The sequence below is a fragment of the Ornithodoros turicata genome, chromosome 3 (assembly GCF_037126465.1).
Source record: "Ornithodoros turicata isolate Travis chromosome 3, ASM3712646v1, whole genome shotgun sequence".
Lineage (NCBI taxonomy): Eukaryota > Metazoa > Arthropoda > Arachnida > Ixodida > Argasidae > Ornithodoros > Ornithodoros turicata.
In genome coordinates this window covers 47,369,951-47,391,373 of record NC_088203.1, presented here as the reverse complement: position 1 = coordinate 47,391,373, position 21,423 = coordinate 47,369,951, and the positions used below count along the sequence as shown (strand labels likewise).

Here is a 21,423-nt window from a genome sequence, read left to right as displayed (position 1 = left end):
GGTGCTATGTAGCTCCTAATCCTAACACAAGTGCCACAAAGACAGCCTCCGATTAAGTTTTATTGCTCCCTCTCTCTCTCTGTGTGTGAAGCGCTCGGTATTGAATAAGGGAATCATGCTGTATATCCACTATGACTGCCAGTTCATCCAAAAACCCAAATTCTGCTATCGTCCTGTCGCAGTGTCATGGTACATCATTTGGAATTCCGAATGAGTGGACTGATATCTCGGCTGGATTTCCGAAAACCAGACATAATGGTGTAATAGACTGCCTCAGACGGTTATTTTCCATGGACTAAGGCTGTTTTGTGTGGTAACATAATTACAGGTAGTTAGTAACTTTAATTAGCTACTTTTAGTTATTTGCACATTATTATTCCTATAAAACGCAGCTTACAAAATACAGTTTAGAATGTGAAGTGGTACACGAAAAGAAAAGGATAGCAGCCACGGATGGCATTCTGCTGGCTACAGAAACCTAAAGGGAATAAGGGAAGAGTGACATACATGGTCTTTGTCATCAGCTTGCTTGCTATTTAACTATATTAGGCATGTATTTTACTGATAACACAAATCGCTGGCAAAGGATGACGTTGGCAAGTTGTACTTTTGTTAATAAATTCTTGCTATTGCTGTTGGTGATCAGCGCAAGTGACATGGACCTCTCATCTTACAGGCACACTTAAGTATGCTGCAGCCGCGCAAGAAGTTCTCATTGAGAGGACTCATGCTGGTGTGCTCAAGGCCATGAAACTTGCTGTTGTCCGAGGAAGAGACGTTGATGGAATAAAAGGTCCCAGCCCTATTGTTGAGTTAAAAGGTCTGGACATAGTTTGAGGTGTGCCCCCTGACTACATGCATTGCACGCTACTCGGGGTGGCAAAGCATCTTACCGTACTTTGGATATCATCCGTTGGCAAAGTGTTCTAATTGGAAGAAAGATGAATGCCATCAGCAAGCGGCTGTCTGCTCTGAGGCCACCAACATCATTCACGAGACTGACTCGTCCCCTCTCAGAGCACTCATTTTGGAAGGCCTCCGAGTGGAAAAACTGGGTCCTGTACTTCATGCTGCCCACCCTGTACGGTGTTCCTCCCAGGCCATTTCTGCTCCATGCCTCACTGCTCACAGAAGTCCTGTTCCTGCTTCTGCAACAAAGCGTTGCAGATGCTGATCTTGCAATGGCTGAACAACTGTTCAAAACGTTTGTGTGGGACACTGCAAGACTGTATGGAGAAGAGGCCGTACGGTTCAACGTGCATCAGCTGCTGCACCTTGGCAAAAGTGTACGCATGTTTGGTCCCCTGTGGTGCACTTCTATGTTTCCGTTTGAAGGTAAAAACGGTACATTGGAGACCTTGTCTCCGCAGGTAAAGGCGTGCCCCTTCAAATTGCTGAGAGGGTGATCATGGGAGACACACTGCGTGACATGGTTAAAGACGTTCCACTCTCAAACCACATCAGCACATGTGCAAAAAAGCTTCTCAAAGTGAAGGAAGAAATTGGGTCTTGATGTGGCCTTGGTGCCGCGAGGTGTGACATAGGCCTTTCTGACACAGCTGCAGAATTGCTTTATCAGGAGCTAGCAAAACATGTGACGGTTGAGCACTATAACAGGGCACTTGTAGACCACATAACTGTTCATGTTTCCGACTACTCTCGTGCCCAACGGACCTGTTCATGTTACCTGAAAATGAGTGACGGTAGCTATTGTCAGGTCAGAGAGATATACTCATTTTGGGATCAGCGTCAAAGGGTAGCGTTACTTTGTAAGCGCCTCCTTGTGAGTCCAGCAGGTTTCGGAAGCGCTACGCATGTGTTCAGAAGTGACTGTCCGCCTGCATCTCAAGGGCGATGCATGTACCTTGACCATAACGTGGAAAGCCAGGTTGTCTTTGTTCGTGTTGATAATGACGAATACATTTGTGAACAGCCAAACACGTATGAATCTGATTAAAAGTAATTTGTGGCCTTGATGTATTTCATTTATCATCTGTATCTTTGAGCTTCGGTATCGGATTGAGCTGTACGTTGCATGGTCCTTGTCATGGGTACGGAGAACTCAATAAATTTGGAAAGACCGCGTGTGCCACGTAGTACAAAATAATTGGTTCCGTGTTCGTCTGCCATGAAACATTTGTCCCTACCATTCCGAGCTGCGCCAAATAATGTGTTGATGACTAAGCGTGGAGGTTTCAGTGGTCACAGCAATTTCAAACTATTACGTTATCGCAAGCTCCGGCTCAAACAGGTGTTTCACGTGTATTGAGCATGATCCTTGTCACGGGTACGGTGAATTCAGTAAAGTTAGATGGACTGTGTGTATATGTAATGGAAAAGAATTGATAATGTGTGTCTTCTGTGGGAAACTTGTCATTGAGATTCTTAGAATTCAATTAATTTGTTTTTAGTTCATCTTATTTCTCTCCACGTGCTACAGCTGCAGAGACGGCCTGTTTTTGATGCAGACAAAAATCAATAACCAGACGAGTTTTATTTGTAGTTCAATGCCATAATCATGGTGACAGGATATCTAAGCTGATCTTCAAAGTGACCACACTTTGTGTGGCAGGTTGATTCGGGTGGTCCAACCACAAGTGTTTGGTGGACCACAAAGCCAGTTTGATCGACCTCATTCATAGCTGGATGGAGGATGCCTGCTGGTCCACAAGACATCCTTCCATCAAGCCACCAGGTCTGCAAAGGTCTGGCTGGTGGACCACCAAATTTTCTTGGTGGAGCGAGTGGTCTGGTGGAAGGTCACCTGGTGGTCCAGCAGGCATGCTTGGTGGACCACCAAGTCCTGGCTGGTGGACCTTCAGGCCAGGCTGGTGGACCAGCAAAAATGTTTACTGGACCACCAGGAATTTCTGATGGAATTTTTAATAGGGATTGTACACACTTATTTATTTCAGAGTAGGACAGTTGAAACACTTAAAACCACACACACATAAAAAAAAGAAAAAGCAGCTGCGTGATCTAAAAACTACGACTGTTTCCACGGAGCACTTCTTACTCTTCGGGGCTTTCTTGGCTGATTTCGCGCGCATCCCGTGAGTTGCACTCCTCACTGCTCTCTGGAGGGTCACTGATATTGTATGCGAGGCATAGGTTGTGAACAATAGCACATATTGTAATGATATTGCATGACCGGTCTGGAGAAAAGTGATGGGTCCTGTAACGTTGTAGGCAACGGAACCGCATTTTGAGGACTCCACAACACTGTTCGATGTGACACCACGTTGTCATGTGGGCAGCATTATCGGCATTCTCTTCTGCAGTTGTCGGGGACCTGACAGGGGTCATAAGCCAAGCTTCCAGGGGATATCCAACTATCACCTATATGGAAACAAATATTTCGTCAAATGGCGTGAACTAACTGAAAAATTAATTACAGTATCTCAACCAACAGTGTATCAACCAGGGAAGCCCGGCCTTACCTATCGGCCACTCCTCATTTTTGAAAAAGCCTGCTGTTGCTCTTTTGCGCAGCTCACATGCATTAGGGACACATGAGTCGTGACAACACCCATACTACCTGGCAGTCATATATAGTATCCGACGAGACGCATCGCAAACCTACCACACAAAAAGAAAAAAGAAAAGAAAAGGAGCACAGGTAATGTAACATGATGAAAACTTAACCGATGGGAAGGAAACCCATCTACATCTTAACCAACATGCCAAACCTAATCCATGTGTGAAGAAATGTATATGGCACGTAAATGAATTGCTGTGGCACTTGGATTAAAATGAGTGGGAAAACCTGATTGTGGTACATGTCATTACATAAGGTATCAACTGAATTCGTGGGCACTAGGCAGAACTGTGTCCACTTTCCTGCATTTCATAAGTATGAGCAATTTCAGTGAATGTCACGAGTGATGTTGAATGCAAAGCTGTATGAAAACTTAACCGACGGGGAGGAAACCCATCTACATCTTAACCAAAATCCTAAAACTAATCCATGTGTGAAGAAATGTCTATGGCAAGTAAATGAATTTGCTGTGGCACTTGGATTAAAATGAGTGGGAAAACCTGATTGTGGTACATGGCATTACATACGGTATCAACTGAATTCATGGGCACTAGGCAGAACTGTGTCCACTTTCCTGCATTTCATAAGTATGAGCAATTTCAGTGAATGTCACGAGTGATGTTGAATGCAAAGCTGTATGAAAACTTAACCGACGGGGAGGAAACCCATCTACATCTTAACCAAAATGCCAGAACTAATCCATGTGTGAAGAAATGTCTATGGCACGTAAATGAATTTGCTGTGGCACTTGGATTAAAATGAGTGGGAAAAGGTTACATGGCATTACATACGGTATCAACTGAATTCATGGGCACTAGGCAGAACTGTGTCCACTTTTCTGCATTTCATAAGTATGAACAATTTCAGTGAATGTCACGAGTGATGTTGAATGCAAAGCTGTATGAAAACTTAACTGACGGGGAGGAAACCCATCTACATCTGAACCAAAATGCTAAAACTAATCCATGTGTGAAGAAATGTCTATGGCAAGTAAATGAATTTGCTGTGGCACTTGGATTAAAATGAGTGGGAAAATCTGATTGTGGTACATGGCATTACATACGGTATCAACTGAATTCATGGGCACTAGGCAGAACTGTGTCCACTTTTCTGCATTTCATAAGTATGAACAATTTCAGTGAATGTCACGAGTGATGTTGAATGCAAAGCTGTATGAAAACTTAACCGACGGGGAGGAAACCCATCTACATCTTAACCAAAATGCCAAAACTAATCCATGTGTGAAGAAATGTCTATGGCACGCAAATGAATTTGCTGTGGCACTTGGATTAAAATGAGTGGGAAAACCTGATTGTGGTACATGGCATTACATACGGTATCAACTGAATTAATGGGCACTAGGCAGAACTGTGTCCACTTTTCTGCATTTCATAAATATGAACAATTTCAGTGAATGTCACGAGTGATGTTGAATGCAAAGCTGTATGAAAACTTAACCGACGGGGAGGAAACCCATCTACATCTTAACCAAAATGCTAAAACTAATCCATGTGTGAAGAAATGTCTATGGCAAGTAAATGAATTTGCTGTGGCACTTGGATTAAAATGAGTGGGAAAACCTGATTGTGGTACATGGCATTACATACGGTATCAACTGAATTAATGGGCACTAGGCAGAACTGTGTCCACTTTTCTGCATTTCATAAGTATGAACAATTTCAGTGAATGTCACGAGTGATGTTGAATGCAAAGCTGTATGAAAACTTAACCGACGGGGAGGAAACCCATCTACATCTTAACCAAAATGCTAAAACTAATCCATGTGTGAAGAAATGTCTATGGCACGTAAATGAATTTACTGTGGCACTTGGATTAAAATGAGTGGGGAAAGGTTACATGGCATTACATACGGTATCAACTGAATTCATGGGCACTAGGCAGAACTGTGTCCACTTTTCTGCATTTCATAAGTATGAACAATTTCAGTGAATGTCACGAGTGATGTTGAATGCAAAGCTGTATGAGAACTTAACCGACGGGGAGGAAACCCATCTACATCTTAACCAAAATGCCAAAACTAATCCATGTGTGAAGAAATGTCTATGGCACGCAAATGAATTTGCTGTGGCACTTGGATTAAAATGAGTGGGAAAACCTGATTGTGGTGCATGGCATTACATACGGTATCAACTGAATTAATGGGCACTAGGCAGAACTGTGTCCACTTTTCTGCATTTCATAAGTATGAACAATTTCAGTGAATGTCACGAGTGATGTTGAATGCAAAGCTGTATGAAAACTTAACCGACGGGGAGGAAACCCATCTACATCTTAACCAAAATGCTAAAACTAATCCATGTGTGAAGAAATGTCTATGGCAAGTAAATGAATTTGCTGTGGCACTTGGATTAAAATGAGTGGGAAAACCTGATTGTGGTACATGGCATTACTTACGGTATCAACTGAATTAATGGGCACTAGGCAGAACTGTGTCCACCTTTCTGCATTTCATAAGTATGAACAATTTCAGTGAATGTCACGAGTGATGTTGAATGCAAAGCTGTATGAAAACTTAACCGACGGGGAGGAAACCCATCTACATCTTAACCAAAATGCTAAAACTAATCCATGTGTGAAGAAATGTCTATGGCAAGTAAATGAATTTGCTGTGGCACTTGGATTAAAATGAGTGGGAAAACCTGATTGTGGTACATGGCATTACATACGGTATCAACTGAATTAATGGGCACTAGGCAGAACTGTGTCCACCTTTCTGCATTTCATAAGTATGAACAATTTCAGTGAATGTCACGAGTGATGTTGAATGCAAAGCTGTATGAAAACTTAACCGACGGGGAGGAAACCCATCTACATCTTAACCAAAATGCTAAAACTAATCCATGTGTGAAGAAATGTCTATGGCACGTAAATGAATTTGCTGTTGCACTTGGATTAAAATGAGTGGGAAAAGGTTACATGGCATTACAAGTAGTATGGGATCAGCTCAAGTATCCGGCAAGTCACACAGTCGCCTGGACGCCATTAATTAGCAATTAGAGCTAATTGGGACCCCCCACATTAATCAGGAACCACCAGGGCGTCATTACACTAATTGGGGATCATCTAAGACACGTCCAGACCACTGTGTGAGTTTCCGGCTACTTGAGCTGATAAAAAATAAAAAAATAGGTAGAAAATAAAATAAAAAGATAGAGATAGAGTGGAGAGAAGGAGTTTAGTTGAAGATCAACGACGCCATCTTGTAGAAAGCGGTCCGGAACGGCCGCTGACTGTCGCTGGGCGACGGAGCACGGAGGCAAGTTGCAAAGCATCGCAGCACCAGTTCCGGACATCCTGTGACGTCAGCTGTGACGTCATCATGGCATGTCTGGGCAAGTTAGGACAGCTCTGGACATGCAAGGAGAAAAACACTCGTAATACAGAGGCTGGGAAAGCAAGAGTATGCAAACCATCAATAGCTAACAAGAAAAAACAATTAGTTACACAACAAATGAGCCCACCAGAACAGGAGCGCAGAACCATGCGACTGCTCCATCCAAGAGGCAGGCAGAAACTGACTCGTAATGCTTTTTTGTCCTGTATAAAGCCCCGCAGCTGCACCCCCTAGCGGTTACTTTCTCAACTAATCTCACAACAAAATTATTAAGAATCACGCCAGCGCTACTGCCGTTCCCAAGGCAGAAGATGATAGAAAATGCCGGGGATGCCCGGACAACAGCAACCAGCACTGGCACGAAAATCGCAAACAAAGCGGGAACAAAGTTGACGAAAGCATTAGTTACTCAACAAATCACCTCACCACAGCAGGAGCGCAGACCGATCGACTGCTCTCCGTGACAACCAGCCAGAAACTGAGCGAGCGCGGGGAGCGCACGTCTTCTCCCAACGAGAGCCAGAGGTGGACTGACGTAAGCGCCACTCTACGGGTGCTACGCATGCGCGCGCTCGTAGCGCCCTCTGCGCGCTCCTACCGCCACCTGCGAGAGGCTAAGTGAGAAGAGCATTCCTGCGCCCCCTGCTGGCCGTTCTCATTGGTCCAGACATCATCCTATTGTCTCAGGGCTACCCTGTTTTTTTTCCACTAATGCTCCTTTGGTCAATCTGCAGTGAAGCCACGGTATGACGTCATCATGCACCTGCGTGCGCTCTAGACAGGGAACCCTATTATTTATTGAATCGCTATCCCAAGATTATTTCCTCTATTGTTCTATAACGATTGAATAGGAAACTATTGCAGAAGAGCACCATGCATGAAAGCTGATCGTAGGAATTCCAAAGTCTTACTAAATGAGACTTGCAAAAGAACAAAATATCCTAACACGTAACTCCATCAACGGCTAATAAGAGGACTAGGCACTCAACAAATCAACGCGCGCAGAACTCAGGGCAGCACTATTGTCAAGACAACAATGTTCCTTGTCAAAAGAGAAAAAAATACTAAGCGTCAACAAAGGAAAGCATGCATATCGGGGCATGTCAGGACAAATCGTACGACTGCTGGGCAACAGAGGAAAACAAACACTTGAACAGAGTGAAAAAGACACTCACCATCATTTTTCCCGTTCACAGCATTCCCTCATTGTAAATCCGCTCGTCACAAAATCCACCTGCATCGTCGAACACCATTCACCAGTGACGAACCACACATCCGCACCCCATCAGAGGCAGACAGAACCCCACCGAAGCTACGCTCTTCCACTGACGGCCAATGCCAGGAGCAGAATTTGCGTGTCGAGACCCGTCAGTGTCCAAGAGAGAAGTGAATCCTTGCGCCCCCTGCAGGCCGTTCTCATTGGTCGTGACGTCATCCTATTGTCTCAGGGCTACACAGTTTTTTTCCACTAATGCTCCTCTAGACAAGGTCAACCTGAAACAATAGTCTCTCGGTATGCGGTCATCATGCACCTGCGTGGCTCAAGGACGCGTACGCTCTAGACAGGGCACCTGTTATTTATTGAATCACTATCCCAAGATTATTTCCTTTATTCTACTATAATGATTGCGTAGGGAACTATTGCAGAAAAACACCATAGACAAGAGGAGATTGTAGCATTTCATTCCCAAAGTCTTACTGTACAGGAAAAAAATGGTTCAGCAAGACATAAAGTCACACACCTGTCCCCCTCGCGGTTACTCTCTGAACTAAATGAATCGCAAAATTATTAAGAATAGCTCTACTCCCATTCAAGGCAGCACTATCGTCAAGAATATGCCTTGTACAAAAAGAAAAAAACTACATGTAGAAGGAAAGCATGTCAGAACAAGCCCAGGCATGTCAGCACATGTTTGTCAGACAAGGGGGGAAAAAGCGAAAAGAAACAAAAAGGAAACCAGCATCAAACTATTTCTTCTTATTCAAAAACAGTGCTCATCATAAATCTGCCCAGGACAACACACACTATTTTGCCACACTTTTTTCCAGTAACGGTCAATGCATTGCTACAGACTGCGTGACGTCATCACATCCTGCCTGAAGAAGACACCGACAAAGACTCCTATTATTTATTGAATCGCAAGATTATTTCCTCTGTCCTACTCTTAATGACATTGATTCTCTCATTAAAATTCAACAAAAAAGCACCCCGCATATTAACGATTTTCACCCCAAAGGCTCATCATGGTCATTAGAATTACAGTAAACTGCCACTGCTCTTTTAAAATAATAAGTGAGACCACTCAACATCACCTCCAGGCTTATGTAATACGTGACCCTTTCTATGCTCATACATTCGTTGTCTGAGGCTACACCTGCGAGCAAAAAAGGCGCGGAAGCCGGGTGGGCAAAGTTCCATTCGCGCATTGCGAGCATAAAGGCGGGAAAGGCTGCGAGCAAAGTTCAATTCGCGCATTCCAAAGCACAAGACAGAACGTCTTTACGGGAACACGATAGCATTCCTATACTATATTAATGATTATTGCATTGCAGTTTAGAAAAACTACAACTAAACTATAATTTTAGGAGCCCATTAAAATTCTACTTTCTATGGAAACTATAATTGCCCTATTACTTGGATCGCTACTAATGAAGCGCTCCAATTTTTTCTCTCTTCCCATTTCAGCCTTGTCATGCAGGGAAGCAGACTCATATCCAACATAATTAATTTACACTGAGGGTGCCGTGCTTCACGAAATTCCTATCCTGCGCTCAGGTGCAAGCATTTCTTCACGGATACCTTTAACAGCTGACTTCCTCAACATATCGAACACCCAACAAAATAAAACAAACAATCAGAGAAACCCTCATCTCAGCTGTACCATGCGACTGTCTTCTTCGTAAAATCGGTGATCTGAGGAAGAGAGCAGCGAAAAATTGCGCGCACTTGTGCTTGACTTAAAAAAACCTGAAGCATATGCCAATAAACCAAGAAAAAGACACTCATGTCTGGTATCTGATAGTGCCACATACACAGACGCATTGTCGCAAAGAAAGCACAGGACAGGGATACACAAATTTCCTTAGGTGAGCAGGGAAAAGGCTTAAGACCTCAGGAATAATAGCAGAGTCACTGGATATCGCTACGCGGCTAACACAAGATAACAAGATAATAGCGGCGGGTAAAATTGCAACACTGCTAAACAAGCCCCAACATGCCATCATGACGTCGCAATCCAGGAAAAAGAAGCACGCGCGCGCACACAGCAGCTCAGGAATGCACAAGGAGAGGTGCTTTATAGGAATTTCTACTCCACACACTCAGATACCAGCATTTCTGCACAAATACCTATAACGGCTGACTTCCTCAACATATCGAGGAAAGCGAATACTAACACTCAACATATAACAAAAAACAAACAAATTCCATTCTCATGAACTCTCTCCTCTGCCGAGCGGCTTTCTCCTGCTCTACCTGGATGCTGAGTGTTTCCCCTCATCTACATTCTGAGTAAAAGCCGTGAAAGGAGAAAAGAACCGCGAAAAATTACACGCATGTGTGCTCCAATAGCTGTAACTGCAAGAAACCGTAGCGCACGCCAATACACTGAGAAAAATACACCTATTTCTGCCACCAGATAATTCTTGCATAATGCCACATACACAGTCGCATTACCCTTGCGTAAAGAAAGCACAGGACAGGGATACACAAATTTCCTTAGGTGAGCAGGGAAAAGGCTTAAGACCTCAGGTCACCACACATCGCCACGCGGCTAGCACAACATGACACCAACAAGATACTAGCAGCGGGAAGAACTGCAACACTGCTAAACAAGTCCAGACATGCCACGAGGACGTCACAAATCAGGAGAAAAAAAGCACACGCATGCACGCAAAGAGGACAACGCATTAAACACACGGAGCGCTCAGGAATAATCGTAGCGTTACCGCACATCGCTACGAAGCTCAACGTCTAACACAAGACGACAACAACAACAACAAGATATTAACGAAGGGTAAAAATTGCAACACTGAACAAGTCCAGACATGCGACATCGCATACAAAACACTGCTCATCGGGGAAAAGGCCTAAGCCCGCGGCGGATCATCATAGAGCATACACAACTTCATTTTTCTACTTCGCGTAAACTAAACGCGGTCTGCTTGGAAAACGACGTACAAATTTTCTTAAGGAGCAGAGAAATATAGAAATTTCTACTCCGTGCTCAGATACCAGCATTTCTGCTCAAAAACCTGCAAAATTAAGCACTGCTTACTTCGTCAAGATATCGAACACCCAACAAAATCAAACAAACAACCCCACTTCCACTGGTAGAACACTATTCAGCTTTTACGCAGGAGGCTTTCTTCTACATAAAAGTAGAGAAAATAAGAAAAAGAGCAGCGAAATATTACACGCACTTTTGCTTGACTTAAAAAACCTGGTGCATATGCCAATAAACCAAGAAAAAGACACTCATGTCTGCTATATGATAGTGCCACATACACAGACGCATTACCCTTGCGTAAAGAAAGCACAGGACAGGGATACACAAATTTCCTTCAGTGAGCAGGGAAAAGGCTTAAGCCGTACCGCCTAGGAATAATCGGAGAATCACCGCTTATCGCTACGCGGCTAGCACAACATGACAGCAACAAGATATCAGCGAAGGGTAAAAATTGCAGCAAGAAAGACACTACTGAACAAGTCTAGACATGCGACATCGAATGCCAAAACACTGGTGATCGGGGAAAAGGGCTAAGCCTGCGGCGGATCATCATAGAGCATACATAAGTTCATTTCGCGTAAACTAAACGCGGTCTGCTTGGAAAACGACGTACAAAGTTTCTTAGGGAGGAGAGAAATATAGCAATTTCTACTCCGTGCTCAGATACCAGCATTTCTGCTCAAAAACCTGCAAAATTAAGCACAGCTTACTTCATCAAGATATCGAACACCCAACAAAATCAAACAAACAACCCCACTTCCACTGATAGAACACTATTCAGCTTTTACGCAGGAGGCTTTCTTCTACATAAAAGTAGAGAAAATAAGAAAAGAGCAGCGAAAAATTACACGCACTTTTGCTCGCATAGCAATAAGAGAAAAAAATAAAATAAAATAAAATATCGACACACACGCTAATAAACTGTGACAAAGACACCCATTTCTGCTATCAGATAATTATTGCATAATGCTAAATACTCATTTGCATTGTCCCTGCGTGAAGAAAGCACAGGGCAGGGATACACAATTTATCTTAAGCGAGCAGGGAAAGTCACTTCTACTCGAACAGCTTAATACCATAAAGTCTGAATTTTTGCAAAGCAAATAAAGCTTGAACAGCGCTACGAACGTGACAGACACATACTAACAAACAAACAAACAAATAAACATACATACAAACAAACAAACAAACACTTCTATTCATTTCTATTGATAAAGGCGTAAACCACACTACAAGAACAAAGCACGCTGCTTCAGGAAAGCGTATCAAATGCATCGCAACAGGACCGGCTCTCATAAAATAGCCTGCCCAAAACGAAGACTTCACCAGGTTCGCGAGGTAATTCCATTAAAAACGCTCTCGGTCTATCCTACAGATAGCAATGCAAGCGCTGCTTCCCTTATTTTTTAAGCCACTATTCCACGCAATGGTACATAAATGTATCACTCGTGTCACATGAAAAAGCACACACAAAGAACTTACTTGTCAAGTGGGATCCCTGGTTCAGGAAAGCGCGCGCGCACACACAGACACACACTCACATTTTCACAATCACAAACACAACGTCTATTCTCACAACCACATAAATCCATATTATTCCTCAGGTCAATAATTATCCTACCATCGTCAAAAGATGGCTCACTCTTGTATGCGATCGCAAAGCGATAGGTCCTCGTTCCGGATGTAATAGGATATCGCCACTCGGCCGACGCGAACCAAAAAAGAAAGAAAGGAATGCGCGTTCGCTATACCTCCACAAAGAAAACGGTGCCGTGCTTCTACGCAGCGCTCATCATACAGGAGTGAATTGTCTTCTTCGTTTTCCTTTTACTTTCTTGCACCCATATATTTTGCAAGAATACTATAGAGCAGAACGGACAAATGTGAACATCATTCGCTACACACTGTAGCTCTCATCATTTTTAAACCAAACCACTTAACATGTGTTCATAGGTCTTCACTAAATAGGTGAGCCGATAATGACTCAAAATGAAATGAAATCAAATAAAATAATCATTCCAGCATCGCTGGCTGCAAGCTTGGGTACCCTGCTTGGGTCTGCTGGCGCTGGAATAAAAGATTTATCGCGAGGGTACTACAATGGTGAGCTCTGCTGCTGTTTAAGTGATCCCGAACCGCGCCCCACGCGAGCCGCGCGCGGAGCCGTTCTCGGGACGCGACGCGCGCGATTCCCCGTGCGAGCGCAACGCGGGCCTCGCGGGTTGGACGCGCGCGATCCCTTTCCTCGAGCAGGTGCACTGTTTTATCACTTAAACAGCAGCAGAGCTCACCATTGTAGTACCCTCGCGATAAATCTTTTATTCCAGCGCCAGCAGACCCAAGCAGGGTACCCAAGCTTGCAGCCAGCGATGCTGGAATGATTATTTTATTTGATTTCATTTCATTTTGAGTCATTATCGGCTCACCTATTTAGTGAAGACCTATGAACACATGTTAAGTGGTTTGGTTTAAAAATGATGAGAGCTACAGTGTGTAGCGAATGATGTTCACATTTGTCCGTTCTGCTCTATAGTATTCTTGCAAAATATATGGGTGCAAGAAAGTAAAAGGAAAACGAAGAAGACAATTCACTCCTGTATGATGAGCGCTGCGTAGAAGCACGGCACCGTTTTCTTTGTGGAGGTATAGCGAACGCGCATTCCTTTCTTTCTTTTTTGGTTCGCGTCGGCCGAGTGGCGATATCCTATTACATCCGGAACGAGGACCTATCGCTTTGCGATCGCATACAAGAGTGAGCCATCTTTTGACGATGGTAGGATAATTATTGACCTGAGGAATAATATGGATTTATGTGGTTGTGAGAATAGACGTTGTGTTTGTGATTGTGAAAATGTGAGTGTGTGTCTGTGTGTGCGCGCGCGCTTTCCTGAACCAGGGATCCCACTTGACAAGTAAGTTCTTTGTGTGTGCTTTTTCATGTGACACGAGTGATACATTTATGTACCATTGCGTGGAATAGTGGCTTAAAAAATAAGGGAAGCAGCGCTTGCATTGCTATCTGTAGGATAGACCGAGAGCGTTTTTAATGGAATTACCTCGCGAACCTGGTGAAGTCTTCGTTTTGGGCAGGCTATTTTATGAGAGCCGGTCCTGTTGCGATGCATTTGATACGCTTTCCTGAAGCAGCGTGCTTTGTTCTTGTAGTGTGGTTTACGCCTTTATCAATAGAAATGAATAGAAGTGTTTGTTTGTTTGTTTGTATGTATGTTTATTTGTTTGTTTGTTTGTTAGTATGTGTCTGTCACGTTCGTAGCGCTGTTCAAGCTTTATTTGCTTTGCAAAAATTCAGACTTTATGGTATTAAGCTGTTCGAGTAGAAGTGACTTTCCCTGCTCGCTTAAGATAAATTGTGTATCCCTGCCCTGTGCTTTCTTCACGCAGGGACAATGCAAATGAGTATTTAGCATTATGCAATAATTATCTGATAGCAGAAATGGGTGTCTTTGTCACAGTTTATTAGCGTGTGTGTCGATATTTTATTTTATTTTATTTTTTTCTCTTATTGCTATGCGAGCAAAAGTGCGTGTAATTTTTCGCTGCTCTTTTCTTATTTTCTCTACTTTTATGTAGAAGAAAGCCTCCTGCGTAAAAGCTGAATAGTGTTCTATCAGTGGAAGTGGGGTTGTTTGTTTGATTTTGTTGGGTGTTCGATATCTTGATGAAGTAAGCTGTGCTTAATTTTGCAGGTTTTTGAGCAGAAATGCTGGTATCTGAGCACGGAGTAGAAATTGCTATATTTCTCTCCTCCCTAAGAAACTTTGTACGTCGTTTTCCAAGCAGACCGCGTTTAGTTTACGCGAAATGAACTTATGTATGCTCTATGATGATCCGCCGCAGGCTTAGCCCTTTTCCCCGATCACCAGTGTTTTGGCATTCGATGTCGCATGTCTAGACTTGTTCAGTAGTGTCTTTCTTGCTGCAATTTTTACCCTTCGCTGATATCTTGTTGCTGTCATGTTGTGCTAGCCGCGTAGCGATAAGCGGTGATTCTCCGATTATTCCTAGGCGGTACGGCTTAAGCCTTTTCCCTGCTCACTGAAGGAAATTTGTGTATCCCTGTCCTGTGCTTTCTTTACGCAAGGGTAATGCGTCTGTGTATGTGGCACTATCATATAGCAGACATGAGTGTCTTTTTCTTGGTTTATTGGCATATGCACCAGGTTTTTTAAGTCAAGCAAAAGTGCGTGTAATATTTCGCTGCTCTTTTTCTTATTTTCTCTACTTTTATGTAGAAGAAAGCCTCCTGCGTAAAAGCTGAATAGTGTTCTACCAGTGGAAGTGGGGTTGTTTGTTTGATTTTGTTGGGTGTTCGATATCTTGACGAAGTAAGCAGTGCTTAATTTTGCAGGTTTTTGAGCAGAAATGCTGGTATCTGAGCACGGAGTAGAAATTTCTATATTTCTCTGCTCCTTAAGAAAATTTGTACGTCGTTTTCCAAGCAGACCGCGTTTAGTTTACGCGAAGTAGAAAAATGAAGTTGTGTATGCTCTATGATGATCCGCCGCGGGCTTAGGCCTTTTCCCCGATGAGCAGTGTTTTGTATGCGATGTCGCATGTCTGGACTTGTTCAGTGTTGCAATTTTTACCCTTCGTTAATATCTTGTTGTTGTTGTTGTCGTCTTGTGTTAGACGTTGAGCTTCGTAGCGATGTGCGGTAACGCTACGATTATTCCTGAGCGCTCCGTGTGTTTAATGCGTTGTCCTCTTTGCGTGCATGCGTGTGCTTTTTTTCTCCTGATTTGTGACGTCCTCGTGGCATGTCTGGACTTGTTTAGCAGTGTTGCAGTTCTTCCCGCTGCTAGTATCTTGTTGGTGTCATGTTGTGCTAGCCGCGTGGCGATGTGTGGTGACCTGAGGTCTTAAGCCTTTTCCCTGCTCACCTAAGGAAATTTGTGTATCCCTGTCCTGTGCTTTCTTTACGCAAGGGTAACGCGACTGTGTATGTGGCATTATGCAAGAATTATCTGGTGGCAGAAATAGGTGTATTTTTCTCAGTGTATTGGCGTGCGCTACGGTTTCTTGCAGTTACAGCTATTGGAGCACACATGCGTGTAATTTTTCGCGGTTCTTTTCTCCTTTCACGGCTTTTACTCAGAATGTAGATGAGGGGAAACAGTCAGCATCCAGGTAGAGCAGGAGAAAGCCGCTCGGCAGAGGAGAGAGTTCATGAGAATGGAATTTGTTTGTTTTTTGTTATATGTTGAGTGTTAGTATTCGCTTTCCTCGATATGTTGAGGAAGTCAGCCGTTATAGGTATTTGTGCAGAAATGCTGGTATCTGAGTGTGTGGAGTAGAAATTCCTATAAAGCACCTCTCCTTGTGCATTCCTGAGCTGCTGTGTGCGCGCGCGTGCTTCTTTTTCCTGGATTGCGACGTCATGATGGCATGTTGGGGCTTGTTTAGCAGTGTTGCAATTTTACCCGCCGCTATTATCTTGTTATCTTGTGTTAGCCGCGTAGCGATATCCAGTGACTCTGCTATTATTCCTGAGGTCTTAAGCCTTTTCCCTGCTCACCTAAGGAAATTTGTGTATCCCTGTCCTGTGCTTTCTTTGCGACAATGCGTCTGTGTATGTGGCACTATCAGATACCAGACATGAGTGTCTTTTTCTTGGTTTATTGGCATATGCTTCAGGTTTTTTTAAGTCAAGCACAAGTGCGCGCAATTTTTCGCTGCTCTCTTCCTCAGATCACCGATTTTACGAAGAAGACAGTCGCATGGTACAGCTGAGATGAGGGTTTCTCTGATTGTTTGTTTTATTTTGTTGGGTGTTCGATATGTTGAGGAAGTCAGCTGTTAAAGGTATCCGTGAAGAAATGCTTGCACCTGAGCGCAGGATAGGAATTTCGTGAAGCACGGCACCCTCAGTGTAAATTAATTATGTTGGATATGAGTCTGCTTCCCTGCATGACAAGGCTGAAATGGGAAGAGAGAAAAAATTGGAGCGCTTCATTAGTAGCGATCCAAGTAATAGGGCAATTATAGTTTCCATAGAAAGTAGAATTTTAATGGGCTCCTAAAATTATAGTTTAGTTGTAGTTTTTCTAAACTGCAATGCAATAATCATTAATATAGTATAGGAATGCTATCGTGTTCCCGTAAAGACGTTCTGTCTTGTGCTTTGGAATGCGCGAATTGAACTTTGCTCGCAGCCTTTCCCGCCTTTATGCTCGCAATGCGCGAATGGAACTTTGCCCACCCGGCTTCCGCGCCTTTTTTGCTCGCAGGTGTAGCCTCAGACAACGAATGTATGAGCATAGAAAGGGTCACGTATTACATAAGCCTGGAGGTGATGTTGAGTGGTCTCACTTATTATTTTAAAAGAGCAGTGGCAGTTTACTGTAATTCTAATGACCATGATGAGCCTTTGGGGTGAAAATCGTTAATATGCGGGGTGCTTTTTTGTTGAATTTTAATGAGAGAATCAATGTCATTAAGAGTAGGACAGAGGAAATAATCTTGCGATTCAATAAATAATAGGAGTCTTTGTCGGTGTCTTCTTCAGGCAGGATGTGATGACGTCACGCAGTCTGTAGCAATGCATTGACCGTTACTGGAAAAAAGTGTGGCAAAATAGTGTGTGTTGTCCTGGGCAGATTTATGATGAGCACTGTTTTTGAATAAGAAGAAATAGTTTGATGCTGGTTTCCTTTTTGTTTCTTTTCGCTTTTTCCCCCCTTGTCTGACAAACATGTGCTGACATGCCTGGGCTTGTTCTGACATGCTTTCCTTCTACATGTAGTTTTTTTCTTTTTGTACAAGGCATATTCTTGACGATAGTGCTGCCTTGAATGGGAGTAGAGCTATTCTTAATAATTTTGCGATTCATTTAGTTCAGAGAGTAACCGCGAGGGGGACAGGTGTGTGACTTTATGTCTTGCTGAACCATTTTTTTCCTGTACAGTAAGACTTTGGGAATGAAATGCTACAATCTCCTCTTGTCTATGGTGTTTTTCTGCAATAGTTCCCTACGCAATCATTATAGTAGAATAAAGGAAATAATCTTGGGATAGTGATTCAATAAATAACAGGTGCCCTGTCTAGAGCGTACGCGTCCTTGAGCCACGCAGGTGCATGATGACCGCATACCGAGAGACTATTGTTTCAGGTTGACCTTGTCTAGAGGAGCATTAGTGGAAAAAAACTGTGTAGCCCTGAGACAATAGGATGACGTCACGACCAATGAGAACGGCCTGCAGGGGGCGCAAGGATTCACTTCTCTCTTGGACACTGACGGGTCTCGACACGCAAATTCTGCTCCTGGCATTGGCCGTCAGTGGAAGAGCGTAGCTTCGGTGGGGTTCTGTCTGCCTCTGATGGGGTGCGGATGTGTGGTTCGTCACTGGTGAATGGTGTTCGACGATGCAGGTGGATTTTGTGACGAGCGGATTTACAATGAGGGAATGCTGTGAACGGGAAAAATGATGGTGAGTGTCTTTTTCACTCTGTTCAAGTGTTTGTTTTCCTCTGTTGCCCAGCAGTCGTACGATTTGTCCTGACATGCCCCGATATGCATGCTTTCCTTTGTTGACGCTTAGTATTTTTTTCTCTTTTGACAAGGAACATTGTTGTCTTGACAATAGTGCTGCCCTGAGTTCTGCGCGCGTTGATTTGTTGAGTGCCTAGTCCTCTTATTAGCCGTTGATGGAGTTACGTGTTAGGATATTTTGTTCTTTTGCAAGTCTCATTTAGTAAGACTTTGGAATTCCTACGATCAGCTTTCATGCATGGTGCTCTTCTGCAATAGTTTCCTATTCAATCGTTATAGAACAATAGAGGAAATAATCTTGGGATAGCGACTCAATAAATAATAGGGTTCCCTGTCTAGAGCGCACGCAGGTGCATGATGACGTCATACCGTGGCTTCACTGCAGATTGACCAAAGGAGCATTAGTGGAAAAAAAACAGGGTAGCCCTGAGACAATAGGATGATGTCTGGACCAATGAGAACGGCCAGCAGGGAGCGCAGGAATGCTCTTCTCACTTAGCCTCTCGCAGGTGGCGGTAGGAGCGCGCAGAGGGCGCTACGAGCGCGCGCATGCGTAGCACCCGTAGAGTGGCGCTTACGTCAGTCCACCTCTGGCTCTCGTTGGGAGAAGACGTGCGCTCCCCGCGCTCGCTCAGTTTCTGGCTGGTTGTCACGGAGAGCAGTCGATCGGTCTGCGCTCCTGCTGTGGTGAGGTGATTTGTTGAGTAACTAATGCTTTCGTCAATTTTGTTCCCGCTTTGTTTGCGATTTTCGTGCCAGTGCTGGTTGCTGTTGTCCGGGCATCCCCGGCATTTTCTATCATCTTCTGCCTTGGGAACGGCAGTAGCGCTGGCGTGATTCTTAATAATTTTGTTGTGAGATTAGTTGAGAAAGTAACCGCTAGGGGGTGCAGCTGCGGGGCTTTATACAGGACAAAAAAGCATTACGAGTCAGTTTCTGCCTGCCTCTTGGATGGAGCAGTCGCATGGTTCTGCGCTCCTGTTCTGGTGGGCTCATTTGTTGTGTAACTAATTGTTTTTTCTTGTTAGCTATTGATGGTTTGCATACTCTTGCTTTCCCAGCCTCTGTATTACGAGTGTTTTTCTCCTTGCATGTCCAGAGCTGTCCTAACTTGCCCAGACATGCCATGATGACGTCACAGCTGACGTCACAGGATGTCCGGAACTGGTGCTGCGATGCTTTGCAACTTGCCTCCGTGCTCCGTCGCCCAGCGACAGTCAGCGGCCGTTCCGGACCGCTTTCTACAAGATGGCGTCGTTGATCTTCAACTAAACTCCTTCTCTCCACTCTATCTCTATCTTTTTATTTTATTTTCTACCTATTTTTTTATTTTTTATCAGCTCAAGTAGCCGGAAACTCACACAGTGGTCTGGACGTGTCTTAGATGATCCCCAATTAGTGTAATGACGCCCTGGTGGTTCCTGATTAATGTGGGGGGTCCCAATTAGCTCTAATTGCTAATTAATGGCGTCCAGGCGACTGTGTGACTTGCCGGATACTTGAGCTGATCCCATACTACTATTACATACGGTATCAACTGAATTAATGGGCACTAGGCAGAACTGTGTCCACTTTTCTGCACTTCATAAGTATGAACAATTTCAGTGAATGTCACGAGTGATGTTGAATGCAAAGCTGTATGAAAACTTAACCGACGGGGAGGAAACCCATCTACATCTTAACCAAAATGCTAAAACTAATCCATGTGTGAAGAAATGTCTATGGCAAGTAAATGAATTTGCTGTGGCACTTGGATTAAAATGAGTGGGAAAACCTGATTGTGGTACATGGCATTACATACGGTATCAACTGAATTCATGGGCACTAGGCAGAACTGTGTCCACTTTTTCCGCATTTCATAAGTATGAACAATTTCAGTGAATGTCACGAGTGATGTTGAATGCAAAGCTGTATGAAAACTTAACCGACGGGGAGGAAACCCATCTACATCTTAACCAAAATGCTAAAACTAATCCATGTGTGAAGAAATGTCTATGGCAAGTAAATGAATTTGCTGTGGCACTTGGATTAAAATGAGTGGGAAAACCTGATTGTGGTACATGGCATTACATACGGTATCAACTGAATTCATGGGCACTAGGCAGAACTGTGTCCACTTTCCTGCATTTCATAAGTATGAGCAATTTCAGTGAATGTCACGAGTGATGTTGAATGCAAAGCTGTATGAAAACTTAACCGACGGGGAGGAAACCCATCTACATCTTAACCAAAATGCCAGAACTAATTCATGTGTGAAGAAATGTCTATGGCACGTAAATGAATTTGCTGTGGCACTTGGATTAAAATGAGTGGGAAAAGGTTACATGGCATTACATACGGTATCAACTGAATTCATGGGCACTAGGCAGAACTGTGTCCACTTTTCCGCATTTCATAAGTATGAACAATTTCAGTGAATGTCACGAGTGATGTTGAATGCAAAGCTGTATGAAAACTTAACCGACGGGGAGGAAACCCATCTACATCTTAACCAAAATGCCAAAACTAATCCATGTGTGAAGAAATGTCTATGGCACGGAAATGAATTTGCTGTGGCACTTGGATTAAAATGAGTGGGAAAACCTGATTGTGGTACATGGCATTACATACGGTATCAACTGAATTAATGGGCACTAGGCAGAACTGTGTCCACTTTTCTGCATTTCATAAGTATGAACAATTTCAGTGAATGTCACGAGTGATGTTGAATGCAAAGCTGTATGAATTCCTCCTCAGAAGCATGCAACAATATGACAGAACAACCACTGAGAGGTGCACGCTCACATTGAGC

At 43.6% G+C, this 21,423-nt stretch overlaps 1 long non-coding RNA gene across 2 annotated transcripts; it reads right to left on the bottom strand.

Moving 5' to 3' along the window:
- Positions 1-2,874: 2,874 nt before the first annotated feature.
- Positions 2,875-12,783, bottom strand: LOC135388457 (uncharacterized). Of its 2 annotated transcripts, none has more exons than XR_010421387.1 (3): positions 12,605-12,783; positions 3,441-8,387; positions 2,875-3,339 (listed from the first exon to the last, which is right to left on the bottom strand). It is a non-coding gene; the product is annotated as an uncharacterized LOC135388457 (long non-coding RNA). The 2 variants fall into 2 exon arrangements; XR_010421386.1 differs by lacking the exon at positions 12,605-12,783 and having other exon boundaries at positions 3,441-6,907; positions 8,069-11,803.
- Between the last annotated feature and the right edge of the window lie 8,640 nt (positions 12,784-21,423).